General features: G+C 40.1%; 1 protein-coding gene across 2 annotated transcripts in view; it reads right to left on the bottom strand.

Moving 5' to 3' along the window:
• Window positions 1-17,198, bottom strand: part of MIDEAS (mitotic deacetylase associated SANT domain protein) — a 57,937-nt gene extending 40,739 nt beyond the window's left edge. Inside the window, exon 1 of one of the 2 annotated variants that reach the window (XM_052782243.1) lies at window positions 17,091-17,198. The gene's annotated coding sequence lies outside the window, so the exon portion shown is untranslated. The remainder of the gene's footprint in view (window positions 1-17,090) is intronic. The other variant, XM_052782242.1, reaches the window with a different exon arrangement.
• Window positions 17,199-21,562: the final 4,364 nt, after the last annotated feature.

Raw genomic sequence — 21,562 nt, 5'->3', positions numbered from 1 at the left:
CTCTCTTAAGTGCTGTCCACGTACAATTTTAGCTCTGTACTTTGCTCTACTTATTATCAAATATTTTAGGAAGTGCATCTGTAATTACGAAATATCTTCCAAATTTGCATTCTTAAGAACAAAAAAAATCTTATTTTTCTATCCCAAATAAAATCTGTGTTTTGGAGGTGGCAAGACACAGGGTTTCCCCGTGGCAGGGAAAGGCTATCCTCCCCTGCTCTCTCTGAGCATACTGACATCCAGTATGTTAGTACCTCTGGCACATACACCTCTGTTATCCAGGTCCACTCACACTGCTGTAAAAGAACTGCTTCCAGGCACTTTTGCAGGCATCTGGGGAACAATAAATTTTCATGTACATAGCTGTTGTAGCTCATGGCCTTCATTTCCCTAGCTCCTTTAGTTTTTCAAACTCCCTAAGATGCCTGTCTCATTCCTACTAGGCAGGAGTAGTGTTCTCCAATCGCTGCTGCAAGAAGCTAGTGTAAGCACAAATTTCCATTTATAGCTCTCTACTAAAAAGGTTTTTTTCTCTTGTTGAGGCAAACACTGGCCTCAGTATGATTACAATCCATCTGTGCATGTATCTGGTAGAAAAGTTATTTCCTCTTACAGAGGGTTATATTTATTTAGCCACAGTACAGCTGTTCCAAAGCCACTTGGAGTCTAAAAGCCTGCTTTTCTGATGTTGCATTTCCCAATGAAATGCATCAGCTGCTGAGCAAGAACCCAAGCGATAGCCTGAAGAAACAGTATCTCTCAAAGCATTTGTGTCCACCCTCCAGCTGAGCTTACCACTCTTAAGTCATGAAGCACAGGCTGCCCTCAAAACCAGGCACCTGGCAGTCTCCCCTGCCCTCACAGGCAGCCTGGCATGCCATGACCTGTGACTGCTGTGACATCCAGCCCCTCTCCCATTAATTTAGGGCCCCCCAGGCTCAGTCAGGCACTGAACACTCCTGCAAATACAGGGGAGGGAATAGGCATTTGCAGCACAAGTGTGGAGTCCTGCACCCTGTTCAGCAGTGCACATAAAGGAATCCTGCAATACATTCATTTCGCTTAGGTCTTGGATGATGATTTTTCAATTTATTTTTTTTTTTAATATACAGCCTCTTCTGTTGTTTATGCTACTTGTTCTGCATTTCCATAAGCAACAAATACACACAACTGCTTTTTCAACTTCTGCATTAGAAGGAAAGCAAGCTCCCTAAAATGATAAATTAGATTAAAAAGAGCCTAGCTACATCACAGTGTTCAGACTTCACTAACAAGTGGATTGGTTTCAGTCAAGGATTTTTCAGCTTCTCATGGCCGGCCAGCCAGCAAGAAGGCTGGAGGGGCACAAGAAGTTAGGAAGGGACACTGCCAGGACAGCTGACCCAAACTGGCCAAAGGGGTATTCCATACCATGTGATGCCATGTCTAGTATGTAAACTGGGGGGAGTTGGCCATGGGGGTGGATCACTGCTTGGGAAGTCACAGGGCATCGGGCGGCAAGTGGTGAGCAATTGCATTGTGCATCACTTGTTTTGTATATTCCAATCCTTTTGTCATTTTATTATTATTATTATTATCATCATCAGTTTCTTCCTTTCTGTTCTATTAAACTGTTCTTATCTCAACCAACGAGTTTCACTTTTTTTTAATTTTTAAATTCTCTCCCCCATCCCACTGGGTGGAGAGGGGGGTAAGCAAGCGGCTGCGTGGTGCTTAGTTGCTGGCTGGGGTTAAACCACAACAGCCCTTTTTGGTGCCTGACGTGGGGCTCAATGGGTTGAGAGATCTGACTGGAACGTGTTAGAACAAATTTGTTATAAGCATTCATTATATTCAATAGTCACTGGACACAGTGTTGATTTATTTGCTCTCAAAGTTGGTAAGCTTTTCTTAAAATTGCATTTTGAAATACCTTACTTGCAACAGGACTTCCAAAAAGGGACTGTCATGGTTTAACCCCAGCCAGCAACTAAGCACCACGCAGCCGCTTGCTTACCCTCCCTCCACCCAGTGGGATGGGGGAGAGAATCAGAGAAAAGTAAAACTTGTGGGCTGAGACAGAGACAGTTTAATAGAGCAGAAAGGAAGAAACTAATAATGATGATGATGATAATAATAATAATAAAGAACTGGAATACAGAAAACAAGTGATGCACAATGCAAGTGCTCACTACTCACTGACCGATGCCCAGTTAGTTCCCGAGCAGTGATCCCCCCCAGGCCAACTCCCTCCAGTTTATATACTGGGCATGACATCACATGGTATGGAGTACCCCTTTGGCCAGTTTGGGTCAGCTGCCCTGGCTGTGTCCCCTCCCAACTTCTTGTGCCCCTCCAGCCTTCTTGCTGGCTGGGCATGAGAAGCTGAAAAATCCTTGACATAGTCTGAACACTACTTAGCAACAACTGAAAACATCAGTATGTTATCAACATTCTTCTCATACTGAAGCCAAACCATAACACTGTAACGGCTACTAAGAAGAAAATGAACTCTATCCCAGCTGAAACCAGGACATATATACTTAGCAATTCTTGAGTTTCTACTCAAGAAACTTACCTAGTTTTCCCACAAGCTCAGGTAAACATTTAGCAGCCACTTTTTTAACCTACTGATCAAATCATGGAATGAGGATGTTGAAGGGATTTGTAGGACAGGACAACCAGGACAACCAGGAAGGCTGGCTTTTTGTTTTGAATATTAAAAAACCATACACTGCTACCCACAACCCTCAAGAAAACCCTAAAACAAAGTATCTCTCAATTGCTTTAATCCTCAACTTCCAAGTGATGCAACACTTCAAATGAAATTAAGGCCATAATGTATTTGCAGCCTGGTCAAAGGTGATGTTCTCCCTTATACTAGCATCCAATTTATATTTGGATGTTTTGTTCGGCAAGAATAGGAGATGAATGCTATTTGCAAAGCACATTTTGTTTGAAGTCACAACAATAAGCAACACCACCTGTGATCATTAATCAGCTGTATTCTATCCTGGCTATACATTATACCTATACTGTATGTATACATGCATACGTTTATATGACTACATACACTGCAGGTTAGAACCAATTTAAATGGGAGAAATTCTTCATAAGTAGTTTACTTAAATAATCTTTTCTTAAAATGATGCTTTAACCCCACAAACAAACAAGCACTACACAAACAATCTGATTAAATTATGAAGGCTCCAGCATATTAATAATGTCTTTGCAATCATCAAGGAAATGTAAAAACACTCCCTTGTTTAAATTTTGAAATAAAACCAGTTATTTTGCTTTCAAGTAGTTCTTGTAAGACATGCATCAAGGACTTCAGTTTTTTCACCTCCAAAAATTTAATGAGAACCTTGTCAGTTATCAACAAACTATTTAGCAACTATGTATTTTTTCATATTTAACCAACAAGGTGTTTGCAATCATTAAACCTGTATTTAAGGTGATCTACAAAGGGGAAGGAAAAAAAAGATTTTTCAGCTGGAAATATTTTAATTTTTAAAAGTTACTGGGATGGAGGAAGCTTGTATTCTTGAAACTAGGAACAGCTAATCTAAAATTCTAGACAAATGAGTAAGTTATAGATTTATTAAAATGAAGTTGAAAATTAGCACTGAGGGCACTGAAAAGAAAAAAGAATTCATACTGTTTGAAACTAATATCTAAGATACACTTCAGGAAAAAAATCTTAAAAAATAAACTAACATCCCTGCTTTCAATTAAGATGTGAGACCCAAGACAATTTTTTCCAGCAATTGTATTTAAAAATAGTAAGGGACTGCTGCTGAAGAGATAAGCTGACAGTTGACATTGTTCCAGACACGAGTCTTCCAGATCTTCCTTATTTAAAGAAAACAAACAAACAAAAAAAACCCCCAAAACCCACCCCCCCCAAAACCCCTTGTATTAAAAAAAAAGGGGGGATGGGGGAGAATCACCTTTAAAACAACATAGTCTCCATGAGTCCAGTCAGCATGCCAAGTATTAAACTTCCCCTGTTGGCATTTTTTGAAATTTTGTTTGTGTAATACACAAAAAACAAATCAGTGGCTCTTTCCCTTCAAAGTCATCAGTAAGTCCGCTGTTCTCAAAATTCAGCATTTGTAAGAAATCCTGCAACACTGGTGTGAGACTACAAGTGAGTTGTGTGAATGAATAAAGGGATATGGCATGATTAAGAGTAATGAACTGAGCTTTAACTTTTCAGTAAGACAACTGCAAGTAACACTAAATAAAATGCTTTGAAGTAACTTATTTCCAGCAATGAACTAGTTTTCAACTAAACTGACAGTGTAGTTGAGAATTTCTGATGGTGTAAGAGTATGGAATATTGAAAGCCAAAAGAAAACCAACTTTCTCCCAGAACAAACTCCCCAGTTACTCCATGCAACCTTGAATCAGCTCTCCAAACCAGGACCGTAGTAGTAGCTACAAGGAACACACTACAAGAAAGCTTTCTTGGTCTTACTTTATGTACTATGCTAACTGGTAGTAGTTTTGTGCAAATCAGTCACACGCAGAAAATTTATAATAGGAAGGGCAAAGTTTCCACAAGACTTTGCAGTTGTTACTGTCAGTTTTTGATCCTGTTTGCTGGGTCTCTCTAGCCACATAGTGCAAAAGCAGTATCGGTGTCATGCAAAATACAGCTGTGCTTTTGTACATAAATACAACTTCTCTCAGCTCCTTATTTGTTTGCAATCCAATATTACCTGTGCGCAAGACAGCTCTGTCTTTTCTATGTTGTAGCATTGTGCACCCAGGACCAATTTTGAATCCAAGCTATAGCTATTCCCAATGAAAGGTATAATATTAAAAAGCGTTACAAACCAGCAATCTACCACCAAATCTCCCCCCCTTTTTCAAACAAGAAAACCTCATACTCTTCAAATCTGTTGTATGATACATTAAGCAATCTTGTGTTGACAGAGTAGTATTAGATTTTCATTAAAATATATCAATACTATGCAAAAATGTTCAGTGGGAAAGCAAAGGGTTAAAATCTCCATTACAGTTGCTGCAAAGAAATAGTGGCAAGTAACTTGACAAAACATTCACTAAGTTTCCTGCATTCAAAGTCATTACACTTTTCCCTTCAGACAGGGTCACTATGTCCTGCCAATTCATGAGCTCCCAAAAATAAACTAGTTGAGTAACTAAAGATGTCAATAGATTTTCACATTCTCTCCATGCATTCAAACTGTACGGCTCAGATCGTTACTTGTAAACAGCCAGGCATCCTACACTTAATCTAGAGCATTTTCCCAAGCAAATGCTGTCACAGTAACTCAGTTATAGCTGTCACTAAACACAGAATATCCTTCCACCTCCAAACTGTACTTTTCTCTCTTAAATCAAGTCACTTAGAACTGTTGTCTTAAAATACTTTTTAGCACACAGCAAAATTGAGTAGTTCTGTTCATCTTCACAATAAAAAACATAATAGAGCAGCTGACAGATGTATAACCACCTGGAAAAAATACCCTGGAACCATGCTCCAAGGGAGAAAGTTGATCCACCACTTTGGTTTCTTCCATTTCTGACCTTTTCAATGACACTGCCAAAGTTACCCAACTGAGAAACAGAAAAATATGAAATAAGTCTGCATAAGAGCCAGACTTAAATCACCTAAGCACACAGAACCACGGAGATGATAATTTTGTTCACTGACAACCTGATTTAAAGCCGAGTAAGTAACCTGGCTAGGGAAACTCTACTCAATCTGCTCCACACAAAAGTTGGTGCCTCGTTTCTACAGTGCAATCCAGAAGCCTCAGTTCCACATCTCAGATTTCTAGAACAAACATGAAGGGATTAAGCATCTTGCAGAGAAACAAAAGTCAGCCTTTTAATCAGGATGTCCAGGAAAAAGCCAGTCAAAAGGGTCCATAGAGGATGCATCATACAGGCAAACATGTATCTGCATCTGAATGAAAAAAGTTGCTATTCTACCTAAGGCTTAAGTGCCTCTATCTGCTGGAGGTCCACAGAGGGTGCCAATAACTATTTCTGAACAACAAAGCCAGCTCCTTCTCAAACACAGTAGGTGTGAGAGGGTGTGACCTCCTGTACAAAGTCTGCTGACAAAACACTCGCCCAGCCATGGAGATGCAAACTCAGACTCGCATATCACACCTTCCCGTAAGGAAGCCCCCATCAATCAGCTCCCTTGGATGGGGCAAAATCTCCATTCCCACTCTTGACATGGTGCCACCACTTGTTAGGCCAGGATACCTCTTCGTTGAAGGCAATTACCTCACCTTAAAACGAGGATGATAACAAGGCACAAACAATGTAAACTGAGACAAGGGGAGTCAAAAGAATCTCAGTAGAGATTACTTGTCAGCAGTGAGATTGCAAGAAAGGGAGAAGGCTGGGAACAGTTTTGTTGTATGTCCTATGGCACCAGAAAACAGTTCTCCCTGTATAGCATTTTGTTGCCTTCTCTTTCAAGTCCGTCTTTGGTCTTAGTTGTCCCATAGTTGTCTAACAGTTTGTAAATGTAAGCGTAGACTCATATATAAGATGCAGGAAATTCCATGACCGGAAGACCTAATGGTCTTCTGGGTCAGGGCAAAGAGCAAGACTTCCTCTAAGCTCTAGGTACCTGCGCCTTGTTGCTGACCATTTTAGTTTCAAGTATAAGCAGCTTGTTTTGTCTATGTATGAATAAAAGGCTCAGTGAAATCATAAATACAAACACTTTTGCCCTCCAGAATACTAACACCGGTTAACTCGGAGGTGGAACACTAAAAGCACTTCAGGCTAATAAAAGAGATTAAGAGCAAGATTTTACTCAAGATTTTTAAAGGCTAAACAAAGCCATTGACTTCTTGGTAAGAGTACAGATGTGACTTCTTAAATGTTTTAACACGACTAATATGTTAGAAAGCTCCCCCTAACTTCAATTTCTAGGCTGTATTCCTGAAACAGACCTCCCTCCATAAGAACTGCTGGTACAGACCCAGTCACAGCATTGCAACCTCCACTAGCAAATCAGACCCTCAAATTCGCTTTTGACAAAAGGGACACCTATAGATCACTTAGGCCTTCTAAGTGTAGCCTGCACCTTTGTTACATATTATGCAAACTAAAATGGCAAAAACCTGCAGTAAAATCATACTGGCTCAGAATATGAAAGAGAGTAAAACTGTAGACTTATCTATACCCTGTAGCCTGAATATTACAGAGCGCGTGCAGTCTTTTTTACTAACACTCATGATATGAAGAGCAGAAGCAAACTATCTTATGCAGATTTGAATAATTCTCACAAACCATCTTCAGTAGATTTCTGCTCAAATTTTTGACACAAGACTATAGAAAACCAGATTATTTTTTTGTTTCTTAAGAAATTATCTTTCTGCATTAGACACCACAGAGTTGCTGCAAACATCAGTGCCATCTCTGCTCTTTAGCAGAGTAACGTGAACCACTTCAAATACTGAGCTTTCTTATTTGATTTTTCCCATGGAGTCCTTGAGGTATGCTATTATGGTAGTAGACAGACTGAACTAAGCCTTCACAATTTGAGATCCAAATCCAAGTATAGTTTAAATACTAATACCTTTCATGAAGGAAGCATTAAAAGCTTCTAAATTAAGTATCTTCCTACCTTGGCACTTTTTTATTTTGTGTGCACGTGAGAATATTTGTTTGTTTCGGGGTTGTCTTTTAAAACCAGGAAGTTTTGCCCTTTTATCAAAGCAAAACCCCATTCTTCCACAAACATCAACAGTAACTTCACAGTACTATAACAACAGAATATTGCTGGTCAGGATTGTAACAGATTATTGATTTAGATTTATCACCACTGGGGAAAAAAAAATAAAACAAAACACTTCTGTTTAAAAAAAAATAAAAGCCAATTCAATGTCACCCAAATACATAGTCAGCACAAAAGAAGCAGCATCTTGCCAACATGGCTGTTACAACATCAACTCCAAATACCAAACAGACTGTCCCTTTAACTAAATATCCAAGTACGCACGGTCAAGCAATTGTTGATGTTAACAAGTATTTGGGGCACTGCCTTTGGTCTCATACTTGCCTAATGACACCTCTGACAGAGGTGCCTTGTGGAGAAATCCATAAACTCGCTAAAAAGCAGCAGTGCAACCTGAAGTCCAGTGAAAGGTCTCTAACTTTGCTCTATCACCTCTGTGTTGGAGAGATGCCTTGCTTCTTTATGACCAGTCTGCCCAAGTTTCTTTTGACTCCTGTGCTTTACCATTTAGCAAGTATATGTCATTCTTAGACAAATAAAGAAAAACCTGCATCTTGGCATACATGTGTGCACAGATAGGCTAGCTGTCGTGGTTTAACCCCAGCCAGCAACTAAACACCACGCAGCCGCTCACTCACTCCCCCCCACCCAGTGGGATGGGGGAGAAAATCGGGAGAAGAAGCAAAACCCGTGGGTTGAGATAAGAATGGTTTAATAGAACAGAAAAGAAGAAACTAATAATGATAATGATAACACTAATAAAATGACAACAGCAATAATGAAAGGATTGGAATGTACAAATGATACGCAGTGCAATTGCTCACCACCCGCCGACCGACACCCAGCCAGTCCCCCGAGCGGCGAATCCCTGCCCCCCACTTCCCCGTTTCTGTACTGGATGGGACGTCACATGGTATGGAATACACCGTTGGCCAGTTTGGGTCAGGTGCCCTGGCTGTGTCCTGTGCCAACTTCTTGTGCCCCTCCAGCTTTCTCACTGGCTGGGCATGAGAAGCTGAAAAATCCTTGACATTAGTCTAAACACTACTGAGCAACAACTGAAAACATCAGTGTTATCAACATTCTTCGCATACTGAACTCAAAACATAGCACTGTACCAGCTACTAGGAAGACAGTTAACTCTATCCCAGCTGAAACCAGGACACTAGCTCATTTTAAAATGCCAGGAGAGATTATGTGAATGAGGAAACTGATTATTCCAGTGTGCAACTTATATCAATAGTAATTATTATTACTTAAGAGCTCTTCCCGCTGTAGAGAAAAACTTTACAAATCAAGGCTTCAAATCTGCATTTTATCTCTTTTGCTAACAAAGCTCTCTGTATTTTAATTTCCTCTGTAAAGGTAAAGTAACTAGGTTTATTTACATTGCAAATGAAAAACCTCAGATAGGCTTTGTTCATTTTTCAAGAAAAAAATATCAGCATTGACTTCAATGAAGCTTCTTGCAAGGCAGCTCATTATTCACCGTTAACAAGCGCAAAGCCTAAGCACAGTATCATGTATACCAAACATGGTAGATTTTTAATACCTCAATACTTAAAATATTTATTCTTTGCATCTCAAATTCAAAATTAAAATGAATTATTTGTGATGATGTTTCCAAATGAATTTGGAAAGGAGTTCCACATTCTTCTTTTTGTATTCTTAGACAATAAAAGTGCATTTTCACTACAGATCAAATTTTTCTACAGGAAAAGTTATAGCACATTTTCTACAGAAGACAGTGGTAATAGCAAAGTCAGTCAGCTAGTACCATACCTTAAATATTTCACTTTTGCCAAAGAAAGAAGAGCATTAAACCAAACCAAACAAACAAAAAACCCAAACAAAAAAAACCCAAGGCATTGGAGTAGTTCTCATACTTCAATAGGAAAGAAGAAATGTCTTAAAAATATTTTGCATTTTTGCATGTATTTAGAAAATCATGGTAACAAAGACCATTTCAATACTGAAATTAAATCACAAAAAATGAAGCCCATAATCAAATGCAACATTGCCTACAATTATTTACTTGCAATAACACCCTTTACGTGCAAAAGACTTTCCAAATATTCAAGGAGGGCAGCTTAAACTCTTAATAAAAAGAATGCCCAACGGTACAGTTAATACTTTTTAATTCCTATCTTACGTTTATAGTATATTCTCCCCAGGCATCTCAACATCCCTTAAAACATCTTCATTTAAACAAATACTGCTGTAGAAAGACTACACAACTTACTCATGATATATATCTGAAAAAATATTTACATTTTCTAAAAATCTGAAAAGATAATAGCTTTCCAATAAAAAAAACTGAAATAAACTTATAATCTTAATTCAATTTATTAAAGATTACTTTATAAATATTCCCAATGTTTACCATGTCTCATACAGGAAAACATCTAGAGCTTGTCAAAAAAGATTCTAAGAGAATAATTCAACTCAGAATTTTCTAAGTCATGAAATCAAACTAAACCACAGGGGCAGTCAGATTTCCCTGCCAGTTTCACATACATGAATATTTGGCATCCTAAATTGTCATCACTGGAATCTCCTAAAGCAATCTGAATGCCTTACAGCTGTGGCTATCTCTCCTCTCACCAGGAATTTGGCAGTGCTGGGATTTTCTTCTCAGATGGTAGAAAAACCAAATTCAAAATAGGAAAATACTTTGCTAAATTCTTCTCCACTCAAGTGTAGTAATTTCCCACAAACACAGCAAACTCTCTTTTCAAGAAGTGCTTGAAAGAATGAACAATACATTATGTAGGAAGAAATAAAGCCTGAAAATAAGACAGTTTAATGGCAAATTATCCAGTAAAATCCCAAGAGTATTTTTAACATATGACACACATTTTTACTTTACTTTTCAGCGTGTCTAAAGGTGACTATTCAGGGTCAAAAATCTGAACAGTTAAGGATATTACAAAACAGTAAGAATAGTTGACTTGCACTACTATAAAACTCTAAACAATAATGTAATTTATGACAGATTACTAAGAGACAGATGCAGGAGTTCAAAAGAAGATGCTCAAGGAAGCATAAGTGTGTGTACACACATGTAGCAGATAAGGCTGCACCTAAGCATACATGATTAAGTTGAGTTTGAAATCATGCAACATCCTCAAGCAACCTGGGATCCAAACAGAAATGCACTTTTACCCTATGAACTATACCATAACAAGGCAATTTGGAGATTATTCAGACTTTTGGAACTAGTTTCAACTTTAGACTTCATCACAATGCACACTACAGACAAGGTGACAAGCATTTCAGCAGGCCTACTGCCCCACAACATGTAGCTTCAGAGAACAGATTCTAGTTTACCCATACTGAAGGGATGCAGCTGATCTGGTAGCTGGAAATCAACCATACAACACTGTACCACAACCAGACTGCAAAGCCAAACCAGTATTTCAAAAAGTCTTCTCAGGTGAAAGCCCTTGATAAAAAAAGAACAATCCTTGCAGTCACAGTTCATGCATGTTTTGGTCACTATAGCTCTAGAAATACTAAAAGCAACATTATTAAAAACAATAAATTAAGATAAACCCCAAAATTTAGCATGATACTCAAGCTTGAAAAAATAGTACAAACAGTCAAACAAAAAAAGCTTCAAAAAGTTTTTTTAAAAATAAACAAAACTTCACAAACAGTACTCTAGCATTACAAGAAAAAGGAACATTTGTTCTCAGGGAAACTGAGTTATAAAATCAGAAACTTAAGGCTATACAACAGAATAGTGTGTGTACACGTAAATATACATAGGCATTTAATCTGTCTTCCCAAAATAAATGACAAGAGGATATACCAATATATATTATTGCACTATAACCTCTCCTACTAGTAAGCTATGATGGAGGAAGCCAAGCAACTGAGAACCAATTTTCATGCGAGAAGATAATATACAGCAAAGAAATAAAACATAAATATTGACTTGATTCCACTTAACTATCTCTTTACATCCCAACACTGAACATGTAATGAATCAGTAACATATTAGTAAAAAAAGATATCAGAACTGTTTCTCAGTCTACTACTTCAGTCACTAACAGCATTTAACTTGTTTCAATCTTTACCAATACTTAAGTCAAACTATACAGAACTTTAAAACTAATTTTCAGAAGCTAAAGACTAAAATAGAAAGTGTTATTCCATGTTTTGCTGTAGGCCTTTCAAGACGTCCTTAAAAAAAGAAGAAAGTCCCCACTGAATACTTTGCCACCCCCTCCAAATCTAGCTTTTCCCAGTTTTTAACTTCTTGATCAACACCAGCTGCCAATGCAACAAGGGGCATTCATGTAATTTACTTCTACATAAAAAGAACATTCATTTTTGAGAAATGTAAATTTCAAAGAATATCTGTACATCTTCCATACTATATATAGATTAACAAATTATATTAATTCGGGCCTGCTGATCAGGTGGCTGTCAGTTGCACCAAATGTGATAAAAAGCATCAACACAGCCAGAAAAGCAAAGAATTCATTAACAAGATTTATCTCTGCATCCCCACTCCATTGTTTGCTCCTGAATACATGAATGTTAGCTGCATTCAAAATGCATACGTTCACATTTTTCCCTGGTGTGAAGAGTATAGCTTTTTCTCATAATATTCTGTGTATTTTTCAGTCACTAGAGTTCATTGGCGGAGCACTAGACAAGGGCTACAGTTGGAGACCATTCAGAAGCAGAAGTGAGGCAAAATGTTATGAAGTGCTTATTGAGCAGCCTCACGCTGGAAACACATGCCATTTGTGCACTGGGAGCTGCTGTAGCTGCCAAGGAGCTTCCACGCGGAATGCAAGTTGCTGGTATGCAGCTACAAAAATTTAAATTATTACTTGAGCAACCACCTCCTTCAGGGACCTACATATCGCACAACAAGGATTTCTTGGTTTGAATGTTCAAATCACACTAAAGGGAACATGTGATTCAAAGCACGAACAACTCCCATCTGACAGATAGCTCTGTGCCACACTTCCAATTATTAGGGGAGGTCCTAACGATATTTCCTTGAATTAGCAGTACATCCCTCCTATTTACAAATTGCTCAGTGACAAGTCTTCCATTTGGAGCTGACTCATGAGCCTTTGCTTGCCTGTGCCAGAATTTGCTAGCTTTTTGGACATGTGTTGCAAAACCTCACCACCAGAGCTCCTGGCTCCATCACGCCCCGCCCGCCCGCCCCCCCCCCCATGAACCCCATCTGAGATGAACGCTCAGAGAAAAGTGTTTTATTTCTCCCTTTATATCACTTAGAATATAACTAACTGCACTGGAGACAATGTGCATATTTACTAGATTTCATTTTCACTGTAATTTACTGGGACCAATACTAAAATTTTATGCAATGCCTCAGAAAAAGAAGAAAAAAAAATCTTTTTATTTTAAGAAAAGGTGAAACAACAAAAACAAACCAGCTCTTATCCCTAATACAAATCCCTTCAACATCCTCATTCCATGATTTGATCAGTAGGTTAAAAAAGTGGCTGCTAAATGTTTACCTGAGCTTGAGGGAAAACTAGGTAAGTTTCTTGAGTAGAAACTCAAGAATTGCTAAGTATATATGTCCTGGTTTCAGCTGGGATAGAGTTCATTTTCTTCTTAGTAGCCGTTACAGTGTTATGGTTTGGCTTCAGTATGAGAAGAATGTTGATAACATACTGATGTTTTCAGTTGTTGCTAAGTAGTGTTCAGACTATGTCAAGGATTTTTCAGCTTCTCATGCCCAGCCAGCAAGAAGGCTGGAGGGGCACAAGAAGTTGGGAGGGGACACAGCCAGGGCAGCTGATCCGAACTGGCCAAAGGGGTACTCCATACCATGTGACATCATGCCCAGTATATAAACTGGAAGGAGTTGGCCTGGGGGGGATCACTGCTCGGGAACTAACTGGGCATCAGTCAGCAAGTGGTGAGCAATTGCATTGTGCATCACTTGTTTTGTATATTCCAATTCTTTTATTATTATTGTCATTTTATTACTGTTATTATCATTATTATTAGTTTCTTCCTGTCTGTTCTATTAAACTGTTCTTATCTCAACCCACAAGTTTTACTTTTTTTTTCCCTGATTCTCTCCCCCATCCCCCTGGGGGTGGGGGCAGTGAGTGATCGGCTGCATGGTGCTCACTTGCTGGCTGGGGTTAAACCACGACAATAGAGAAAACATCCACCTTTGGAAACAGGACCATGGGCTAGACAGACTCCCATTCTGATTCATGGCAGTCACTCTTGTCTCCTTACATGCCTGAACATGCCCCCCCACACACACACTACTGCTATCACCACCACCAAGGTGGCCATTTCCAAAGAAAGGCTGCAGGTCCTCTGTCAGGGGCAACTTAAGGGATTGCCTGGCCGCTTGACAGAATAGCGTGATGGGAGAGATGCCAGGCTTGAAAATATCTCCTGCAGTTCTGCAGCTACCACTTATGGGTGACAATAAGAGTGAAAATGCAAAAGCATCAATTAACATCTGGAATGATTATGTAGGCTCTCAAAAGGCTTGTGGTGTGCTACAGTCCTCATCATTTCATGTCACCGATACTCTCATGCGCCTGAATGGATTGAAGGCTAGCATGGCTATGCCTCCCTTTTGTTAATATGCACACAAATGTGTATCTATGACTAATTCCACTGACTACCACAGGACAACTCACAGACATGTAAGTTACCTGCTCCTTTGTATACAAGCCCGAAGAATCCTGGCCTAAAACATATCTCCCACCACACAGGCTGTGAAAAGCAAAAGACTTAGCATAAGAAATAACTACACTGTATCACTACCACAAATGATTCAAGGAATCTTTAAGCACTATTTCTGTTTTTTCCCAGAAGTAATTTTGACATTGAAACACCCAGTATAACATAGATTGACAAGTCAGTCAAGACATGAAAAACAATTCAAAGAAAAATCTACAAACAGAACATCATAGCAACACACAGATGAATGTATCTTTGCTTATTTTGTATTAAGATAAAATCCTCCAATAAACTTACAGAAGGATCACTATGAAAGTTCGTCAAGTGACAGGCCTAGTTTTGCAGTTAATTAGCCACTTGCTAAAACCAAGCAAACAAATGTAAACTTCTTCAGCACATCACTACATTCTTCATTAACAAAGCCACACACATTTTGCATAAGCATTTCGTTGACAACCTGAGGAAACTACCAGTAATAAGATGGTCTGTGTGTTCAACTAAAGTTCTAGTTCAACTAAATATGTTCTAGTTGAACACCGAGAAATTTTAAAGCAGTTTTCCATCACAATGCTCAAAACACTTTACAAGCCTTCACAGCATTTATTAAGACATCAGCAATGACTGTTAAAAGTAACATTTCTAGAAAATTGTCTCTAATCTTAGAAAGGCCAATTTCCGAGTACCAGATCTGAAATCTTTAGGATCTGGTATTTCATGAATTCCAAGTACTAAACTGATAAAAATTACAGGTAACCATCGCCTCTGACAAACAAATCTTAGGTACCTTAAGTTGTAGCTGCAAGAACTTTGGCGTAATTTTGATGGTCTTTCAAAGCCTTAGTTAAAATTAAAAGACTTGCTAATACACTGTCAGTGGCACACTCTCAAAGCCTTGTCCTTATCCGGCAGCCAATGCTGCCTGCAAAATCACTGAGCAAGATGCAACTCTTCAACTGAAGTTGAAACAGCATGCTCTAAACTTATGTCTCGTCTAGCACTCCTTTCAACCTCTTATTTTTTGTGGCCCGACACAGAAACTCTCCCCCATGCTCTTCTCTCCGTTTCCAAGCAAGATAGCTGAACTGCAGTTGCTTATTTTAACATAAGCGTTTTTCCCACACAAACACACAAGAAATTAGACCAGAGGAAGAATTAAACTGAACTTGCAGGACTGCTAGCAAACCTGCCTGATTTTCACCTGCTGCATAATCACTTTAGAAACATGAACCCACAGATTCAACGAGCTTTCAATTTCTTCTGTGATTTCAGAGACTACCGATGGCGTTTCTGCTAAGTATTTCAGGTCTGTGACTTCTACAATCAGCCTCGCTCGACTTCTGCTTCCCCTCCGCCTTCTAGTTCTTCGGTGAAGTCAAAGAGGAACGTGGCAGTTCAATGCAGAATACATTCTCTTTTTAGCATTTGCAATGCAAAACTAGGTTTTGTTCGGTACAGAAATCTTGCACAATAGCCTGTGTATGCGTATTTGTTCCAACAATGCTGTCCTATGCAATCACTCTGTAATTACACACAGTCATAAAGCTGCTGCTGTTGCTGCTTGGAACTGCAGTCTCGCCCTCTAAACAACCTAATATCAGTCTCCGCATTAGGACATTTCTTTTCTCTCTTCCCCTCCCTTAACTGCTTACTGCTTGCCCCAGTACAGATGGCCTTTACACCGCACTGAAAACATGCAGTCAGGATGAAATCACATTATTATAAAAGAGAAGCTGTTTTAAAGAGGATGCCAAGTAAATCTCTGTTGAACAAAGACAATATTTCTCTAATTCTGCAAGCTGCAACCACACAAGACTTTACAAACCAAAAATAAATCCTGCTTACGCCTGTTAAAAAAAAACCGTACGTATTATATAAGACTCTCACATACGTGCGTGGGTGTATTGTCAGCTTTTACTGGTAAACTGCAAAGAATCAGTCCTTCGCAGTTGCTGCCATCAAGAACGAGCTGTACATTTGAGAGCACGGGATTTTCAGAAATTATCTAATAAATTCCTCCCCACCCCCCCTTCCACCGCGTAAATCCCAGCAGAGAAATCCAACCCTCGCAAGCCGAGACTCACTGCGCGCTAGCGAGCGGCTGAAGCACGCCGTGCTCCCCCGCAGCGCCCGCAGGCCGCGGCACACGCGGAGCTGCCCCAGCTCCAGCACGCAGCAAGCAAAGAGAAAGACCCCCCCCCCAAAAAAAAAACAAAAAACCAAAACCACCTAACCCCAAACACCATCCGCAAGCAGCTCACCCGGACACAGATACATCCTTAAAGCGCTGCTGCAGCCAGGCAGCAGCGAAGTAACCCCTCCGGAGCCCTCCTAACGATTCACGGTAAAGGGGGAGGAAAGAGTTCAGCAGCCGAGCCTGGCCCCCCCGCAGCAGGCGGGCCGGGAGTGCCCCGGTCCCGGTCCCGGCGGGCGGCGCGGCCCAGGCGCGGAACCAGCCGCCCCCGTCACCTCCACAGGTACTTTTGCTCCTCATCCTGCACCCAGCACCCACAAACAAAGCACAGCTCCCCACCCCCCCAAAAAAAACAACCCCCAAGAAATATCCCCCCTCTCCAAAATGGCAGGAAAACGGAAGCAAATCGTGCGGAAAAAAATAAATAAATAAACCCGCGGAAAACAGGAGAGCTAAGGAAACGTGCTTGCTCACCTGCGAAGCGAGGCACGGCTGCCGCGGCGGGCGCCCGCGGGGGGGACGCGGAGCGGCAATTAGCAAAGGGGGGGCGGGCGGGAAGTAGAAGGAAGGGGAAAAAAAAAACGCCAAACTTTGTTTCTTTCTCTCCGGGACTCAGGGAAAGCGTCACTTCCTAGTGCGGTAAGCGGGGAGGCTCCCGGGCCCGGGCTCCTCAACTCCTCCTCCTCCCGCCTTCCTCCTCCTCCTCCTCCTCCCCCCCCTGCAGCCAGCAGCCTCGCCGGCCCTCAGCGCCTCTTCGAGGCACCGGCCTGGCCCCCCTGCGCTTTTTCACAGATCTTGGCTTGACCTTCTGTGCTTAGCTTTGGCTGCTGTTTGCAGGGAAGGAGGGGAAATCCCCAACGGGTAAGGGGCAGGGAGTGAGTTTACAGCACTGATTTGGAAGGCGAGCCCTGCAAAATACTGCCGTGTTCAACACCTGGCAAAACTCGCCGGTTGGATGCCCCCCGGTTCAGTACCAGCCTCCCCAGCGTGATCAGGCTTCGTGGCCCTTCTCTCTAAAGAAAAGCAAACTAAAAGCTTTTTTGTTTTTAAGGAACCACTTGTACCAGAGGAAAACATGGTTTTCTCTTTCCCCCCTTTGGTCCCTTTTTCACAGATTTTTCTGAAGAAAAAGTGGAAAAAACAGGGAAGGGAGAAAGGATTTGTATTAGATACAAACCCTCAAGGTCATCTCTATACTGTTGGCTGTTTTACCAAACACCTGAAATTTACTTTTACAAGAAAACCAAAATTGACTTTCACAAGAGCACATACTACTGGGGTTTCTTAAAATGTTCAGCTCATCTGCTGGAATATGGCTTCCTCTGTTGCCTTGGTCTGAGAATAAAAACTGCTAGCAAATGCAGGCACGTTACTCCTCTTAAGGCAGGAAATAAAGAAGCTGCTTCGTCATTGCTCCCCCTGTAGACTGCTCTAATACTCGGGTTTGTTCACAATCAACGAAACTTTCAGCATATAAAATAACATTTAGACAGCATTCACAGACTAGACTCTCGTTCGGTGAAACATGGCAAGCAACACGAAAATGCCAAACACTTTTCCCCCAACATGCACGTTGCCACGTATTTACCTTCATCCAGCCTTAGCTCATTCACTGCATGCAGTAGCATAGCTTTTTTTTTTTCAGACCAGCAGGGCAGTTTCCCTTCTAGCACGTATTGCTTTACAGAGTGAAATACAGAAGTAATTTTTATACTGCTCACTCTAGTTTGCATTTGTTTCACAATTGTTCCTGGCTTCTATGCAGAACTTTTTACCTGGGAAGTTCAAGATGCGTGGAAATAGGAGCCCAGAGAAGTGACTTACCCATGACTACAGAACGTATCTGATGCATAACCAGGTTTCTCTGATGAGTCTCAGGTCGGTAGTCCAATTACCACACCCAGTCTTTTCCTGCCACTGTGCAGAGAATAACAGTGAGACACATGGAGGTGAAGAGCAAAATAGTAGCCACAGGTACTACTGGTAAAGTGTTTTTTTTTTTTCTTTCACAACCAAAGGTATCATTTGATGCAACACTGTCTCAATAGGACATTCAAGGAAAACTCTTCTATACTACCATTAATGCATTTGCTCTTCTAAACTCCTGAATAGACAGGAGCAATAGGTCAATTTTATATTTATATCAATATTTATTTATATTTAAATCAATACAGAAAGAATTCACAGCTGTTCGCAAATTAGCTAATATGGAAAGCAAACTTCAGTTTTACTCATATGTTCAATTAAGTCAAAGGCATACAACCCATTAGTTTAATTTGCCCTAATAAAGACTGAAAAGACAGATTCCATAAACTGAAGTTATTTCCTTCTCTGTTATAAGATGTTAGGCAATCAGTGCCTCCCATGAAGCACATCAGATATTGATAAGATTGAAATTGCTTATCTCAACTTTCATCGGGAAAAACAAACAAACAAAAACCAAACAAACCAAAAAAACCCCACCACTCTTCTATGACTGTAAATCATGTTGTAACAGCAAAGTGTAGCTTGTCCTTCCAGCCAGAACAAATGCACGTTGTACTTCACCTGTTTGGAGTTTGGGAAGCAAAATGATGAGCAGTGTCTCATGTTTCACAATACATAATCATGTAAAAGCAGCAGACAATGGCAGAAATGTCATCATCTGGTTACAGGAGCTAACATTGCATAGATTGGGCAGTATGCTTTCTACCCTCGTCTAGGAGACATTTTAACATTGTTGTTAGTTGCCTCCTAAATAATGTATAAGGCCGACAGGAATCCTTCTTTACTGAGCCAAAGACAACATAGTAACCACAAGGACAAAGCTGAAACACACTGTAAGATGCAAAATCTATAGAAAAGGATGGTACTTCTTCCTAAACATACCAAATGGGATAAGAACAAAAACAGGCAAGCCTGTAGGTACACCAGCCAGTTTATAGATCTGAAACAGAAGCAGCACACTTCAGACACCACAGCATGAGGACCGTTTATACAGCTGTATGCTACTGTTTATCATACTGAGCAATAAACAGTTTCATGAAGTGTTTTGTAAAGATTTTGCCATTATGCACTCTTCAATTGTACCTCTGTTCCTTATGTTACACAGTCCTTTTATCTCCTCCAGAACCAGCCATCATAATTTTCTTCCTTGCAGTAGCTTTTGCTATGCTTTTTAAAGTTTTTTCTTTCTTTCTTCTTTTCTCAGCATATGCTGAGACTGCATGCAGGCTGCACGTCCATCAGTTTTACAGTAACAAATTTAATACACATATATTCCCTGTTGTGTCATTATTTTATTACTACATTGAAGAAGGAGATTGGAAGATTTCCTGGCTGTCATCATATAAAAATCTGAGGTTTCTTTGACTTGTACAGACACATCTTGTGCTGTAACAACATCGACTCATATCATTAATGAACTGGATTGCACTGAGTCAGAATTTGGATTAAAGACTACGCTTTGCATACTTACGTTGGCAAAACTGGGACATGCACTCAGTAGGTGGCACTCTTTTCACCAAGTCAGAGTAGAGCCAATGCCCCATCCTCTTTCTAGCCGTCACGAGTTGAACTAGTGCTCCAGCATTATGGGAGACAATATGGAGCTATTAGTTCTCCCTGAAATTAAGTATAAAATGAAGGCCCTAATCACTATAGCTAGTAAGAAAATAATTACTCTCTTTGTAATACAAGTTTCAGATTCCAGTAAGCCTAAAACTTCCATCTCACAATCACAGTGAAATTTCCTCTAAAAATGCCATTGGGTGTGATATTTTTCTTAAAAAAAGAATGACAGCATAAAACAGTAATCAATAGCTGCAGTGTTTATCCCACAAATATGTTCAACGCTCGAGGGCAGGGCTGCTTCTAGACAAGCTAGAGAGAGAATGGGCAGGCAAGAATCACATGAAATTCAACACAGACTAATGCAAAGCCCTGCACTTTGGCCAGGCTAACCTTCTGCACAGGCTGGGACCGACAGGCCACTCAGCAAAACTGAATAAGATCTGGGGTCCTGTTGGACAGTGGGGTAAACACTGTCCCAGTGGGGGAAACTGGGCTTCTCTAATGTGGAAAGGAGAACAGGTAGGAGAGACTTAATACCAGCCTTCCAACAGCTACAAGGCTAGATCTTTACCTACAAGAGAAGGCAAAGCCAGGCTCTTTATTGAGGTGCACAGTGGGAGAAAGACAACGCTCAAACTGAAACAGTGGCTGTTCCAACCAGCTAGTGAGGATAGTGAAGCAATGCAACAGGTTGCCACAAGAGGCTGTGGAATTTCCTTTCTTGGAAGTTTCTAATACCTGACTAAGAAAGCCCTGACTACCTGACAAAGAAAACCCTGAGTTAGGTGGTCTGAATTCAGTGTTGACCCTGCTTTGAGCAGGAGGTTGAACTGGTGACCTCCCAAAATCCCCTCCAACCTGAGTGATTCTATAAATAAAGAAGCAAATCCCCTTATCTCACATAAGAGGAGGCTTAATTAAATGATAGTAAAATATTTTGAAAAAAATCTTATATGAAATACAAGTGATTGTATGTGTTTCAGGTTGTCTGGGCTTTAGTTTTGATGTTGTGAATTTAGAAGACCATCAGCATAAATACAAAGAAATCCATTCCCTCATAGACAGCATTTTTCAGCTGCATTATTACACGAAAAATGCTTACAAAAATGCACTTTTTTCTTTTTATACAAGATTAATTACTTCTTACTACAAAGAAATTTGAATTTCCCCAATGTCAACGTCTGTCTCCCATCTTTGTCAGAATTAAAATGAAACTCCCAATGAAATATTATTTTAGGGTACAACTTCTCTTGGGAAACTCAATGCAGTCAGAATATTTGGAAAGAAGGGGTTTGCCTTTTTTAAAAGAGTTTGCAAAAAGAAAAAAAAAGATCTTGCATATTTATTTTACTCTTTGTATCTGAGTTTAAAATTAAAACACTGAGTTTGCTTTA

Source organism: Harpia harpyja, chromosome 3 (genome assembly GCF_026419915.1).
Source record: "Harpia harpyja isolate bHarHar1 chromosome 3, bHarHar1 primary haplotype, whole genome shotgun sequence".
NCBI lineage: Eukaryota > Metazoa > Chordata > Aves > Accipitriformes > Accipitridae > Harpia > Harpia harpyja.
This window is presented reverse-complemented; position numbering and strand designations above follow the sequence as displayed.